This window comes from Lipophrys pholis (assembly GCF_963383615.2).
Source record: "Lipophrys pholis genome assembly, chromosome: 19".
Taxonomy (NCBI): Eukaryota; Metazoa; Chordata; class Actinopteri; order Blenniiformes; family Blenniidae; genus Lipophrys; species Lipophrys pholis.
In genome coordinates this window covers 1,357,201-1,373,481 of record NC_137647.1, presented here as the reverse complement: position 1 = coordinate 1,373,481, position 16,281 = coordinate 1,357,201, and the positions used below count along the sequence as shown (strand labels likewise).

The following is a 16,281-nucleotide window of genomic DNA, read 5'->3' as shown; positions in this document are numbered from 1 at the left end:
GAAGTGATTTTCTTTGCTGAAACATGTCAGTGGTTTTTATCTCACAGCTGGTTATGTTAACATTTCCAGAAGAAAGCGTTGATCCACAAACGACCGCGAGCTTGAAGGACGACGTCTCGGCTCACACGGCTTCTGGGAGTCTGTGAATTACTAACAAGGATAAGCACAGATTTATCTGATGTCTTCTTCGAACCGTCAGAAGTAACATCACACAAAGCTGCCGTTATCCTTGCCGTGAAATGTGGGACTCCCAGAACCAGGAGGACAAAAAGTGAAGAATCCCAGCAGGCAAGAAGTTGGAGTTTCCCGCCAAAACAAACAAACAAACAAACAAACAAGATGACAGCGTTTCCTCTCGTCTGGTTCATCCTGTTAAATGATTTGTTATACAAGACGTGACATGCAAATACCTGGAAACTCGTCATCAGTGTACTTGGTGTGAAAAAGAAAATAGTCATGTAATTATAGTAATGTGAATTATTTGCATTTGTAAAAAAGAAGAAAAGAAAAGTTCCAAGTCCACATAGATTCATTGTCTGCGTAACTCTGCGATCTACTTTCCTTCATTTGTAAAAACTCTGTAAATATGAGACACAGATTAGAGTCACACACGCTGTCTTTTCATCACTTCCAGGGACTTTTACATGGAAACAGCTGAAACACTGACAATGATGTATGTTGATCCACTAGTTGGTGCTGCTGAGTGTGGATTTGTTTTTTTTCATGATGAAAACACATGATAATGTAGGTTTTTGGGCCCACCCCAAACACACACACACACACACACACACACACACACACACACACACACACACACACACACACACACACACACACACACACACACACACACACACACACACACACACACACACACACACACACAAGACATTTTCACGCTCCAGGGTACAATATATTTTTGAAGATTCCTTATATTTACCAGTTTTGCTCGAAAGGTTTTGGAGACCAGACGGATGATAAGCCACCGAGGCGATGGCGATCAAAGTTCAGCAAAAAGGGTTTGTGTGCATGTGCAAGCATCAGGTTTAAAGTTCTCCTCCTCCTCCTGTTCACCTCCTCCTCCTCCTCCTCCTCCTCCTCCTCCTCCTCCTCCTGTTCTCCTCCTCCTCCTGTTCTCCTCCTCCTCCTCCTGTTCTCCTCCTCCTCCTCCTCCTCCTCCTGTTCTCCTCCTCCTGTTCTCCTCCTCCTCCTCCTCCTCCTCCTGTTCTCCTCCTCCTCCTCCTCCTCCTCCTCCTCCTCCTGTTCTCCTCCTCCTCCTGGTCTCCTCCTCCTCCTCCTCCTGTTCTCCTCCTCCTCCTGTTCACCTCCTCCTCCTGTTCACCTCCTCCTCCTGTTCTCCTCCTCCTCCTGTTCTCCTCCTCCTCCTCCTGTTCTCCTCCTCCTCCTGGTCTGGTCGCTCCAGAAACCTTCAGTATTCTAAGTTTCTAGCTCCTCCTTGATTTTCCTCATTTGAATATTGGCTCATAGGAGCTACATTCAGAATCTGCTGTGTCTGTGTGAGCTGGACTAGCTCCGCCCACACATGCCCGTCTTGGGAAGAGGAGGATGTACTTCCTCTCGTGGTGCCATGTGCCAGAGCAGAGCTGCCTAATTGTGGGAGGAGTCAAAGGGAGGGCCGACCTTGATTGGGATTGGCTAAACCCCCGATGACACTATATAGGGTTTGATTCCTGATTGGCTGGTTGGATCAACACACTTTTTAAAACCTGAAACAAGCCAGGGACAGAGAGGACAGACTGTCTTCACTTCTGGGACGTCAGTCCAGGTATGGGGACGGTTAGTACTGCTGGAGAACCTTTAGGAAGTGGATTTTGTATCATATGGCCCCTTGAACACTCTGAGGGTTTTGGACGATTCACCTCATTAAAGTCGTTTGCCTGCATTGCGTCATGAGGCCAGTTCGCAGTCGGCGCTGGTCAGAACAGCCTGACTGAGCAGCATCAGTGTGACTCGGCCTCGTTTGGCCAAACGCCTGCAGGCAGGTTGCAAACTGTGACAGAAACGCAGGAACAGAAAGTGGACGAGTGGAGGACATTGTGGAGAGGAACACACTGGGATCAGTGTCACACCTCCTCACACTGAGGCAATAGAGTCAGATTATTTCCATCCTTCCATCATCTTCCAGACAGGCGGCTGATCGGACGGACAGAAACACTCAGGACAGGTCGGGGAACCTAACGAGCATTTCACCGGAGCGACGATCCAAACTTCAGACAGAAACATCTCGTTACCCGGAACACGGAAACCTTCTGCCTCATTTCAAGTAAAGCAGTCAATAACTGAGACAATCTGACTTTAATTTTTTTTTCCATTTTGTTTGGAAGAATGATAAAATATTGAAAAAGATGTAAATACTGCTGAGGCAATAACCTCATACATCTTTGAAATTTTGATTGGACTGTTTTTCACTCCAGAAGATGAATTCAACTCTAATTCTGTTCATTGCGTCTATGAAGCCATTTTCTACGTTTATAAAAAACCAAACTGTTTTCTTTACAATTTACCCAGTGGTTTGGCCAGATTGGAGCTTTCTGTGGGCCAGTTTTGGTCCACGGGCCTTATGTTTGACACTCCTACTTTAAACTCAAAACGGCGTCAGCCAATGCGTTAATCTGCACCTGCAGGTGGCGCTCTGTTGACCAGCCCCCAGAGACACCGGCCCACCGGGACAGTGTCTCTGTCCCGGTGTCTCAGTGTTTCTTTCTCGAAAGAAAGAAAAAAGTAAAATTATTGACGACTGAAGGCAAAAACTGGACATATTGTCTCATTTTACCCAAGTGACATTTTTAAAATCGAAGTTTTTGCTGTTCAGAAAATGTAAAAAAAAAGAAGTGAAAAAGTTAAATATATCAAGGCTAAAAGTAAAGACTGAAGATAATTAGTTTTAGGAGTTTTTTTTTAGTTTTTTTACACAAAAAACATTGATGAAAATCACGTTTTAGCTGGAAACAGTTCAGGAAATATTAGAAAAGTGGGATTTATTAAGGCCCGTGGCAGAAAACAAGCAATTAAATGAAGAAACATGAAGCGTTTTAAAACTGATTTTATCAGAGAAAAGCTACGGAGGATTACAAAAAATGAATTATCCAGTAACTTATTTCCCATAATTGCGCCGCGTGTTTTCCTGGAATTACATTGGTAGTTTGGCACAAAGCAGCAGCTGATAAGCAGCTGATGAAACGATTAAAACGGAGGGGAGACGGCGAGCTTTGTCGGGACGTCGCACACCGGAAAATTACAACTCGCGTCTCTTCGCGACTTTGTGATTGCGCGGCGAGCACAGGCGCTCGTCGGATTTGCTCACAGAGCTCAAACTTCTCCGGTTCGGAGTTTGTGAAATTCAGCGTGAGCAGCGCGGCGGCGTCCCGTTTAACCTTCGACGTTCTCTTCAGCCCCCGGGAGAAACGGGCGAGTCGATGCTGTCACAGTTTGTCACTTCTTGACATTTGTTCTGTTGCACCTTCAACTCTTGACAGATCTTTGTGTGTGTGTGTGTGTGTGTGTGTGTGTGTGTGTGTGTGTGTGTGTGTGTGTGTGTGTGTGTGTGTGTGTGTTCTCCAAAAGAGAACGGAGGCAGGAGAACTGAGGCGACCGTCTTGGCATTACATGACGACTTCCCACTCGGGGCCCGAGGGGCCGAGGATCTTAGTTTCTCCCGTATCGATCGGGGATCGAGTGTCGCGGCTCCTGGATGAATCCTGAACAACCGAAATGCTTTTTTCCAGTCAGGAAGAGGCTCGGCCGGCAGTTTTCCCCTCTCGGTTCGACCTTGTGACTTCTTCACAGAGACGCTGCGCTGCAGGGCAGAGAGGAAACTCAAAGAGCCGAAACGTTACGCCCAAAAAGCAGAGCAACCGCAGGAGGCGTCGATGTTCTCTCACTCGCAGGATCGCTCAAAGTCGAGCCCCGTTTCCACGGCAACGCTTTCAAGTTCAAAACTGAAAACTTTCGCCGCAGTTCGTGTGTCTTGTTGACGCGCCGCCGGAGCTCGGGGACGCTGAAAACGCGACTTTTTAAATCGGCTGAGATGGTGGAACTTTTTAGAAACGCAACATTTCAAAAATGCTCCGACCCCGTCTCCATGGAAACGTAGCAGCAAGTGAATTTCACTGAGAAATCATGAAGGAAGGTTTTTTTCAATGTAGATTTAAGATTATATTGTAAAATCAGTCGCTAAAAATAAACCACAACTTTTCAAACAATGTCAGAAAACAGAATGTTTTCGACACAAGTGGCAGGTAACGCAGTGTGAACGGCCTGTGAAGGTTATGGTGTAATGATTTATGGTTAAACTCTCTCAAACAGAGCAGCTGACAAGAGTCACTTTATCTAGAGGGATTTTTTTGGGACCAAAATCATTTGATTTATTCATATTATAACAATCACAGTACATAAGAGAGTAACTTGAGCTGGCTTGAAAATCCATCAAGTACTTTAAGTTTACAAAAAAGTTAAAGAGACTGAAGCCGTCCACTCCTCCAACTCTGGATCGATTTCTTTACAAATGTTCATTGTGTCGCTGCTCAGGAGATTGTCAGACAACCAGACATACAATCTGAAAATACGAGTGTTTTTGTGCAGGAGGATTAAGCAGCAACACACAGCGACTGGCTGAGGTGTGAAGCGTGTTGCTGGTCTGCCGGCTCCGGGGGGAAACGTCGGTCCTTTCAGCCGCTTCACGCTCCGCCGGGCCGGCCGGTTAGCCTCGGAAATGAACACAGACTTTTTACTCTCAAAGAAAAATGCTGGCGGGAGGAAGATTGATGAGACCGAGAGCCTGAAGTTAACAGCCATAAAGTTTTCCTGGTTTCAGATCGTCGGTCTCATGAGGCCGCAGTTGAACTGAACTCCACTTTAAAACTGTCCAGAGCTGAAAATACAGTATGTTGTTTTCATGTTGGGCCACTAGTAGGTGCTGTGCACCGGGAGAACATTCTAGTGGACAGACCACCAAGTTGGATTGTCATTACGATGACTGTCAAAATAAAAGTCCAGAAGAATATGGAAAGGGAGTCATGACACCACAGAGGAAACTTGGTTCTGATTGGCTCTCCTGAGCATGTGCAGAACTACTAGTTAGTACCAACATGGCGACCAGGACCAGAGTTTCCTTCGCCTACATGGAGACGGATCTTGAGCGTTTCCAGAAACTAAAAACATGCCGAATGAAACAGCAAGAGGAGAAGTTGTTTAGACATTTCACTGGATTTTACTTCATTAAAATTGGTTCTATATTGAAATTGGAGTAACTTTCAGTAGTAATCGTTTGGTTTCGTCAAATAATACATTTTCATCACGTATACTCTGGACCACAACAGAGAAAAAGTTAAAATATAAAAGTTATTATGGCTTTAATTTACCAATCTGGTCGATTCCAGATGAAACTGATCTGAATGTGAACTAAAATGTGTTTGATGTTCAGGTTTAGACTCTTTTATTGGAGTTTTGAAGCAGATCTCGGGTATCCAGGCTGGTTTGGGACTTTATTTTACACTGATACGAACTTTAAACTTTTGTCAGACTTGGTTTTGGTTTGTTTTAGTCTGACTTTAAACTGATCTCAGGTTTCACTCATTTTAATCTAATTTCAAGCTATTAAATAAGATATTTATTACCAACTGGTTTAAACATTGTTGTGTCATTTCATTAACTAAAAAAAAATAAATAAATTTAAAAGTATCTTTCTTTGTGACGTACTGATGAACTCCACTAAGAATCACTTAAAACTGTAGTTTTATTGCCACTGAAAACAACGAAGTTCCTTTTCTCTCCTTGGATAACAAGAAGCTGTGAGGAACAGGAGTTTCTAAAGTGTTTATTTTCAAAGCTAACCTTGGGCTTCTCGGAGGAATAGCATCGCTGTCTGGCGCTTCACTGACGACTGAGAATCTCTTTTCTTCTCGGGAAGCTTTGGGGTAAGTGGGTGTTATTTTACAGCGGCGCTCTTCTGGGCTGGAAGCGGTGTGCCTCGAAGAGGCTTTTCTCTCCTTCACACAGAATTAAAGCAACAAGCGCCTCTTTTCTTTCTCCCGGTGAGTAATGTTTGATGATTACATCAGATAATTACATGTATTTACATATAAATGTGATTGATACTCGTCCTCCGGAGTCGGGCCTCCTTTGCGCCGCCGCCGAAGACGAGCGCCTTCTAATCTATCCATAATATTCGGATCCTCAATCTGAAGTTACCTAATTAAATGATCACTCGCGACAAGTAAACAATCGGGACTGATGATGATGCAAATTAATGGCGGCTGAACGCTGTGAGGCGTGGAGCGGCGGCGCCGTAGCGTCTCGTGGCGTTCATGAGAAGACCTGATTAATACAGATTCACCGGGAATCGCAGTACGGAGGGAGCGCCGCGCCGCGCCGCGCCGTGCCGCGCCGCACACCCCGCCGCGCCGCACACCGCTCCATCGATTATCTGCCGTCATCCTGGACGTCGACCGGCCTCATAAGAATCCCAGTCGGGTGATAATGCCAGCTCTCGTTAAAAATCGCAGCGCAGTGGGACTTTCGGAAATGTCAAGACAAACCCCAACGCTTCCAAAACACGAGGACCTTTGGTAAATAGACGGCGGCGAGCCACATTTCCATGACAATATCTTGATTGTGCGTCTGTGATTTTTGAGCCGTAATCAGCGCTCGGCTCCTTCGTCCCGCTGTGCGTTTTAATTTGTGAGGTTCGCCGCCTGAAGCGGCGGGGTGACGGTGCGGAGAACATTAGCTCGGCCTCGTGTCCGACATGCCCCGGGTCAGGTCGCGCTTCAACAGGTACGCGGTCGGACTGCTCATTAAAACTCTGGCTCCGAGCCCAAAGAGCCTCCGTGAGCCAAGTGTCGGGCGCCAGAGTGGAGTTGGGGGTTTGACTCCAGGTCAGGAGCACTCGTCATTCCTTCTGACAGATCGTAATAATCCCGACTCACCCGGGAACTTCCCGTCTGACTCGCCGTCAGGTTCGCTGATGCCCTGCGACCTTTGAAGAGGCGCTGGATGTCAGAACTGTGAGACGCTTTCAGACGCGTGCCGGCGTACAAACAGCCACTGGGAAGACGTGACGACAAGATTTATTGGATCGGCACTTTTAAAAAATACTAATCAGAGCAGTGATAAGACCCGATACACAAATCTCCTTAAAAAAGAATTCAATATGTCTCGGAGGGACCAAAGCAGTTCAGCTGGTCATTTTTCTCAGACGTCACATCGACTCTCCAGGTTAAGGCCAGTAATCCAGATACCCACTTTATCATGTACACCCTCTTCTAAATCCCCCACGATGCACCACTCAGCAGGATCTACGAGCCATGTCGACTAATAATCCCCCCCCCCCGGTGATGACGCATGCCCCGTCCTCCTCTGCCTCTGATTGGCTCGTTGCCTCTGCATTCACTGATCTGATTGGTTAATGTTAATGTTTACCGCGCAGCATGAGGGCCGACGAGCCAATCAGAGGCAGAGTAGTCACTACGAGACAAGTATTGTTAACAGATATATTATAGTGAAATATGTGACAGTGATCAAATACTATGGATGGACCTTCACTAAATGGAGATGTCTGATTTTAAAAGACTCTCTAGAATGATTTCAAAGAATAGGAAACCACTCCACCACTGGGATTAGGTCACTTCTTTCCATCTAAAATGGCTCATCAACCAGAACAAACACTCACTGCTGCCTTGTTCCTCAAAGGAAAAACAATAAAACAAGCATTGGAATATTTGGCTTTGGGTCAGTTAAATGGGTTCAAGCTCAAGGTTGCAGGTTCACTCTCTCATGTTGCCGTGTCAGTCGGATAAAGTGCCCTTGAGCAACGTTCATGTAAAAGCAGGTAAACTGTGGGCAGGTGAGTAATCCATCACAGTACAGAAATACTGTCAATCTCACACAATTTAAAGTCTTCAGACTGTTTCAGGGAACCGGAATCTGAATAGAATGTGAAGGGAAATATTGAGTTCAGCTTGAATAATACTGCTGACTCATGGATTTGAACATCGTCTGAGACCAACATCGTCAACTCCCTGCATCAGAATGTTTGAGGAAAAACAGCTTCCTGTTGATATGAACTCCCAAACAGAACCTGCCTCCTTAAAAAGACCCAACGCTCGTCTCTGAACATGCACAACCAAAACGTAATGAAGACCGACAGGATTTAATCCCCTGGATTATCAGCTCTCTTCATTTAGTGAATGAAATATGGATCTGACTATAATTATTGTTAATATATCTTGCCACTAGGGGTGCAGTTGCACAACGTTTCAAGGCCAAACGCATCGTTTTTCTGCATTTTCATTCCAGTTCTGGTTTCCAATGACGTCTGAGACACTGGGCGTGATACTGTGATGAGCATGCCAGGCCACTAGTTGGTGCTGTTGTTTGTTTTAATAATGAAAGCACACATGCAGCAGAGAACAATCAGCTATAAACATTAACCGTGGCAGTACACGGACATTCTAGACAGGTTGTCGTCTTTAACTCAACTTTTCACTTGAAATCGTTAACGGACTCGATAACGAAGCCGTGATGAAGAGCAGCCCAGAGCAGTCGGGGGTCATAATGTTATGGCTGACTGTTGTCGTGTCACTTCCTGCTTGATGAATGAAGCTTCTTTTAAACATGTCACTTTTAAACAAGGACACATCTTGTACATTTCAGTGAGATTGTAAGAGTTTAAACCTCATTCTGCTGATTTGCATAGTTTTTTATTATAATTTACATTCATCAGTAAACAAACATTTGTTTTTCCAGCAGAGTTTGAACGTTTCTGCCTTCTCGCTTGTTAATAGAGCTGAAGGTTGTTGTGTTGTGGAGTCGCTCTGGATGGAGTTTGGCTGTTTATTCAGGCAGAAATGTAAAAGCCGCAGGCTTAAGAGCTTAAGGTTTGGGGGGAAAAAGAAAATCACCTTGTGCTTTTTAGGAAATCAGTTTATTTAAAGTGGCGCTCGACAAGTAAACCACACTGATTGAGCAGTTTGTATTATTTGATTCATTGTGACCTCCTCATGCTTCACTACAGAAACTTTACTTTAATCTAATCGCCTGACGAAATGAGCACAAATGTGATGCATAAAGTTATGATGGGTGCATAAAGTAGAAGGTTGCATGAAGACAAAATTACATTTTTATTTGCTTTTCAGGAGTCAAACTAGATTGAGAGTAGATTTTATTAATATTGATGCTCTGGTTTCATTGACTTTAGTTGATAAACTTTAGTTCATGCACTTTGATTTACATGTGAAACTCTTCATGATCGAGTCTGATTTGAAGATTTATTGCAAATCAGCACAATCCCTCAGTGTACAGGTCACCACTGTGGCTCCGTCAGCATGACCTTTGACCTCTAGCAGCTCCTGATAGAGCTCCTGCCTTAATATGCGTCCCAGCAATAGTCAGTGCAGGAAAAGGAATGACTCCAAGGGGATTAATAAAGTAGGATTAGTTTAGTTTAAATAAATGTGAAATACCAGCAGAGTTCTTAAACCCAAAAATCCAGATCATTTGATCATCAATACTCCAGAAAAACAAACAAACAAAAAAAACATTGATAATCTCAGGAAGGCAAAACTAATCAAACTTGACATCCGAATTAAAAGCAGAACTCGTAACCACGGGTCCAAACAGCGTTAACAAGCACATAATTACACTGCCAAGTAACGACACCACAGGCCTTCTATGGAGTTCATTTACTTATTCCTGCGCTGTGTTCTTTTTGTTCTCGCTGTGTGTCCACAGCGGTGGGTCGTCTACCCCCCCCCCCCTACCCCCACCCCCCACCCCCCCACCGGCACGGCCTGCAGGAGCGATTACTAATTACACAACAGCAGGGAGGCATGCTGGGAAAACTCAGAACTTTGCAGAAACCCAAGGCGTTGCTTTCCAAACCTTTTGTTTGTAATGACGTGACGGCGAACCGAGGGGTCAGGATGCAGACGGATCCTGACAGCGACATGTGAGCCGCCGGTTCACGAGTCTTTCCAGAGGGGATCAAGAAAACGCCGCACCGCCGAAAATCTGACTGCGATCAGATAAAGAGGCGAACAAAAACAAGGGGGAGATAAGGAGCGGGCGAGCGCCGGAGAAGAAAGGCAGGACTGGAAGGGAGCGAGTGTGAGCCAGACAGTGAGGCGATTGTACGGCGGCGTTTGAAGCGACGTCCGCTCGGTACAAACGGACGGACGGGGTCAGTGAGCAGAGACGGTAGAACAGACGGTTCCTCCACATGTGGCGGCGACAGAGAGACTGAATCGTCCAGGTGGAGAGCGGAGCAACAGCGGGAACGAGTCGACATGAAAGACGAGGAGCAAAAAGCAAAACACATCAGTGAAGCAGGTAAAACCGAGCGCCGCCACCGCCACCGCCGCCACCGCCGCCGCCGCCGCTCGCCGCCGCCGCTCGCTCTGCAGTTAATCTACGTTTCACAGGAGGTTGATGATACAAACGCTGACACAGCACTTTCATTCACATTTCTTTTAAAAGTTGCTTAGTGACTTGGAGACTTACACATCTGTCTGCAGATGTTTTGAATAAGAGACTTAATTTTAATTCATGGGTAATTTTTTTAAAATTTATTATTCATAATATTATTATTATAATTACTTATTATTATTTTTCAAATTTGCAAGTTTCTTAATGTATTGACATTTTCCTTATAAGTTTTATGTGTTTCTGTTTTGTCTGAACTTTAATGTATTGCCGCCTGTCTTGGCCAGGACACTCCTGAAAATATCATTTTTAATCTCAACGAGGTTTTGCTGGCAAAATAAAGGTTCAATGAAATTGATTAATCGATTGATGATGTAGATGTGTTCGACGAAAACTTTATTTTACCATTTGTTGTTAAAATCCTTTCAAGTTAAAACGCAAAACTTTCATAGAGTTTTTTCTAATGTCCGTTTCAAGGCACTGAAAACTCATTTTCAACTATTTGAAAATGTGTTTCTCTACTTTTCATCTCAAACGAGAGCTGAATGTCTGCGTGTTCGTCCTCTTGCACCTCCAACGTCCACAGATTCTCTTTTCCAGAATGAAGCTCCAGCATTCCTCCACAGCTCAGGGCTTAAATTGGAAAAAGAGAAGAAACATGTGCACGGGGAGGAGAATGGAGGCGGGACGACTTGGCGATGGCGTTCCAAATGTCACTGCAGCAGAGTGTTTTTCATTCACTGCTGCTCGGGAGAAACAAGCCTTTGCTGCCTGCGTCGGCTGAAGATCGATCGTTTGAGCCGGTCGGAGGGGAAATGAGAAGAAGAAGACGCATTCAAGAGTTTTGCTTTCGTGTTTTTGATTTGCAGGAAAATGTCAAACAAACAACAACTTGCAGGTTTTCTCTGGTGAGTTTCCAGACCCTCACCCGACTGAGGCTCCGGTGGTGAAACGGGTCCGGGTTCAATGGGTTAATGTGGGGAAGTGTAAAGATAAGGTTTTGGAGCTTGCTGTCTTTCTATTTCCTAAACATACAGAGGAAGGCAATAAGAATGTCTGTTCGCCTGATAAGTTCTCATCAGAAGTGATTATTTTCAAGCACTTAATTGAACACGTCTCCCCGGGTATATATGAAAAACAACTAATTTATTAGCTTCAAAGATGAACTTTCTATCTTGAAACATTCACTTATGATTAGTGCCGTCAATCGATTAAAACAAATTAATTGCACCATTAATTCATTTTTTTTCAACTTAAGACTGAAGCTTTTAATTGATATTTATTTATGGAAAATCATAGAATCAATCTAGGCTCAACACATGTACAAGTATTTTTGGTATATTTATATGCAAGTATATTCAAATATTTGCTTTTAACTTTGGGTGAACACTGTTTCTCTCCAAGTTTAGCAAAAACAAGGGGAAAGAAGGAAGAGAGTAAGAACACAAAACACACACACACACACACACACACACACACACACACACACACACACACACACACACACACACACACACACACACACACACACACACACACACACACACACACACACACACTGTGTGAATGCTGATGTACACACAGAGACAGAGAGGGAGGAGAAATGAATCATTTTCCCACCAGTTTCCAGTCGTTCCTCCAGCTTTAGCACTTTGGTGAGCTACTAGTCAGCCAACATGGCAACCTGCTGTTTTTGCAGCGCAGAATTCCTTCTTCTGTCGTTGCGTTACGAAGTTACGAAGTTACGTTCTGCAAACGACTTCCACTTTCTCCAGGCAACTTTTTAAAGGTGAAACTTTGTCTAAAAACCTGTCCTCCATCATTACGCGGTAAGTTGCTGCTCTGCAGCCGGGCGGCTCGGTGCGACTGCACCGGCTGCTCACCTGACAAAGACTTACAGAGAAAAGACAAAAAAACAAAAACAAACTGGAAGTAAACTAAACTGCCTTAATTGTGTAGATTTTTTTTACCGGATTAAACGTTTTAAATTGACACGTTTATTTTGACAGCAATACATTTATTGTTTTATTATTTATTCTATTAAACACATAAAGGGAGCTGCTCCTTCCATTGATCTACTGTGAAGCCAAACAATGAAAACTGAAAGTAGGAAAAGTGTGAGATGAAAAAGCTTTGGGAGCCGAGGTGTCGGGAAGTTAGAAACTCATCCACACCTGCTCAACGGCAGGAAGCAGCAGCGTCCGAGCTCCTCTCAGCAGACAGTGATGCACTAACAAGCTGCTTTCTGTTGGTTTGGCTGCCAGACGCATCGGTCTGCAGGTCACGGCGGCCTGGGGATGAAATCCTCCTGGGCATTGCATGACTGGAATCCGCGCAACACCTTCTGGTGTTTGTCAGTCGGCTTGTTGCTTCTGACAAGCAAACATAACGTCAGAACTTTGGGTTTTTCGGGACGGCAGGGAGCAGCTGAGAAAAACCGCAGAGTGCTTTTAAATTGGGGTGGAGGCAGTGAGGAGCGAGAGCCCAGACAGAACACATCGACTGTAAATCAGAGTGTCCGCAGGGGATTGATTAGTTAATACTGATGAACTCCCAACAAGCCAGTTTTTTTTTTACCTTGGTGATGAAGGTCGATTCGAGCGGCGAGCAGCGGGACACTTCATCTCATTGAAGAAGCCTGACAGGTAACTTTTCTCCTCTTGACTCTGTTTGGTCTGTTGTAATGATTTTGGCAGGTAACTGTGCAGGACTCCACATTACTTTGCAGTTTAGGGAGTCAGAGTTCACACAGTGAAACAAACGGAACCTGTCTGTTCAGATCCTCCACTGAACGACCGACGCTTCCCCCCCCCGAGGTTAGAGTTGGAACAAAAGCCCACCAGAGACACAAAAAGATGAAAACACAAGAGAAATACTGACGACTTCAACTCGTAATCACAATTACACCTGTTGCACAAGTGTGAAGAATGAACTTCTGCAAAATGTGGGTTGAAATGAGACTTTCTATGTATTTCACACTCTAGACTGGGATCGTAGTCGTTTTGAACAACGTCTGAATATTTGTTAGAGTTTTACATCAATAAAGTAACGATACTACTTTAAAAAAAACAAACCTCCATTCGCACAGTGCTCGCTGAAGGTTCACATATGCCAGCACAAAATTGTAATTATATTCCCACAATATTCATTCAAAACTCGCTTACACAGAAGAGGGTCGTTTGGAGGATACGAGCTCCAGAGTATCACAATGTGAGCTCGTCACTGGATCAATACGTACGGAGGATTCAGAACGTCTTCGCCCGAGACGCTGGTCACCTAAAGCTGCACGCTTAAGATCTGAACATTCCTAACTCAAGATTCCCAGATTATTCACTCAATACTACTCTCTGTTAGTACTGTCAATACTAATAGCATTTCTGTTCATACATTTCAAGTTGATTTTTGAGCCACATTCGCTCGATAGTTGGACGATGTTCTCCAGATATCTGATGTTTGCGACCGTCTTTGAACAGACACTCAGACCTTGTGCAGCAGCAACGGAATTAAGAATTCTGGACCATTTAGATAGAAAAACATTCCCAGAAAACATTTTATGTTCAGACGTTTGAACTGAGCGGATAAACAAGGTGTAGAAACTGGAGTATATCGACCTGCCGGAGGGAGAAGTAGCGCACTGAAAACTCAATGCATTGTGTGTTTTTAACCATGTTTGTCTCAAAGGAGAAGTAGAAACGTTAAAATGATCCATTTTGCAGATCTTTTGAATTTTTTTGAATTTAATTACTGAATTAAAAAAAAGTCTTTCCACTTCCAAGAACTGCTGCTGAGGCCTGTGTGAAGTTATGAGGCTCCATGATGAGCTGGGCTCCTCCTTTAACTGCTGACTGGGTTGGAAGCCCTCCGCACCTTGCCAGATTAAAACAATCCAGCGCAAACATCTCGGATACATAATTCATTTCCAGTGTGCGGTTTGACGTCTGCAGCCGCTCAGCGGAGAGCAGCCGGTCCAGACGTGGTTACCCCGGGGGAGGCGAGCGGGCGAGGGGCAGAAATTACACAGTGCCGAGGGAAAAGACAATTTCAAATAATATCCTGCTAATTAAATTCCTCCAAAAGCCATTAAAATGACGCCGGCGCTGTTTGAGCGGAGCGTTATTGAAATTGCCTTCGTCTGAAGCACACCAGCTGATAAAAACGGAGATAAGTTAGAAGAAAATAATAAAAAATAAAGACGTCGCGCCTGCTGGGTCATGTCATTAAATCAACGTTTCACAGCTTTCCTCTGTGGAAGTGACTTCAGAACTTCTCACGTAGAGCGCAGCGTAGACGACCACAGACTAAACGATGGTTCACATACGATCGCTGGCGGCTGGTTGGAGGTTCTGGAGGCCGAGTCAGAACTTCAGTCAGAAGGTTTCTGAATTCTACGAAAATATATCTTGACTTCATTTGGGATAAACCTGCATCATCCTGGAGTCCAGTGGAATCCGTCCCGCTCGTCATTTCAGGTTTGATGTTTTGTATATTAAAGTTCCTCCACCAGAGATTCTCTTTAACCTCTCCTTCCCAGAAAGGAGATAACCTCTTTAACCTCTCCTTCCCAGAAAGGAGAGATTCTCTTTAACCTCTCCTTCCCATAAAGGAGAGGTTCTCTTTAACCTCTCCTTCCCATAAAGGAGATTCGGCCCAGAGAATAAAGCAAAACACCACAACCAGACCATCTCCACTCATTTCCTCTCATCTCAACCTGCAGGTTCCTCAACCCTTCACACAAAAGTCCAGAAGTTTCCAGACAAACCATCAAACTGTTGATGTTTCCTGACTGACGCCATCTTGGGAAACCTGCCCCAAGGGATTCTGGGACATCAAAGATGGCGTGGCGGCAGCTCCAGCCAGAACATCAGGGTGAAAAACATCCAGTCTTTTATCTTGAATGTATTTCTAATCATGTTTTAATTGTTGACTTGTATGAATGGGATGTACATTGACACATGATGCAGAGCTCTGCAGCAGCGTTAAAGGGACAGACACTCCCTCCACTGCATGAAGACCAGAGCCAGAGTTACAACTGCAGACGGCGGGTCTGAAAGGGTTAAATGTAAACTAATCCTCTACTGAAAGCTAACATGGTGACCCGTTTGAGATCATCCGGCACGCAGGAAAACTTTTCTTTATTCCTGGAGCTTTGTGAGCAGCTCCTCCGTGTGACACTAAAGAATGTTTCAATAAGGGAAGAAGGCTGAACTTGAAGAGGAGATAAGGGCAAATGAACCCGTGTGGGAAGTCTTAAAATACCCTTTAACTAGGGCAGCGCACGAGGCTCGGGGTGCAGCGCGCCGCACGGAGAACCTGTCCACCGCTTACATAAACCAACGCCAGGCGCTGCCGCAGCTTCTGATAATGAGAAACGCTCGGAGAGCAGGACTCGCCTGCTGCAGGGCGACCTGGATGACCAGTCAGGTTCTACCGATTAACTCCAGAGCGCCGACAGCCAAGCAACTTTTACAGCTGGGGCGTCTCAAAAGGGCTGAAAAGATTCGCGGCGTCCGGATTCAGAGTCATCCGCTTCGCCGATGAGCTCTAAAGCCACGGAGATTTACATGTCGTCAAAAGTAGGACAGCACCAATACCAATACCGATACCGATACCAGTATCGGGTCTGATACTACACGAAGAAGATCCATGATGCAACATGACGACGTGACATCATCGGTCAGCAACGTCAGCAGCAGGTTGAGAAGAGAGGACGAGCGATGTCTGCGATTTAGATATACTTGAAGAAAATCAAGACAAACTGTCAAATATGTTCTGACAAAATATCCTGAGGAGGAGAAAGAAAGTTCCAACAACTCCAGCAACTCCATCACCACCAGAGTGAGC

The 16,281-nt window shown here is 44.8% G+C and overlaps 1 protein-coding gene across 1 annotated transcript in view; it reads right to left on the bottom strand.

The window, feature by feature from the left end:
* LOC308124940 (shisa family member 6) overlaps nt 1-16,281 on the bottom strand; it is a gene marked incomplete at both ends in the record, with an annotated part of 80,123 nt that overhangs the window by 19,373 nt on the left and 44,469 nt on the right. The gene's annotated exons all lie outside the window — the stretch shown is intronic.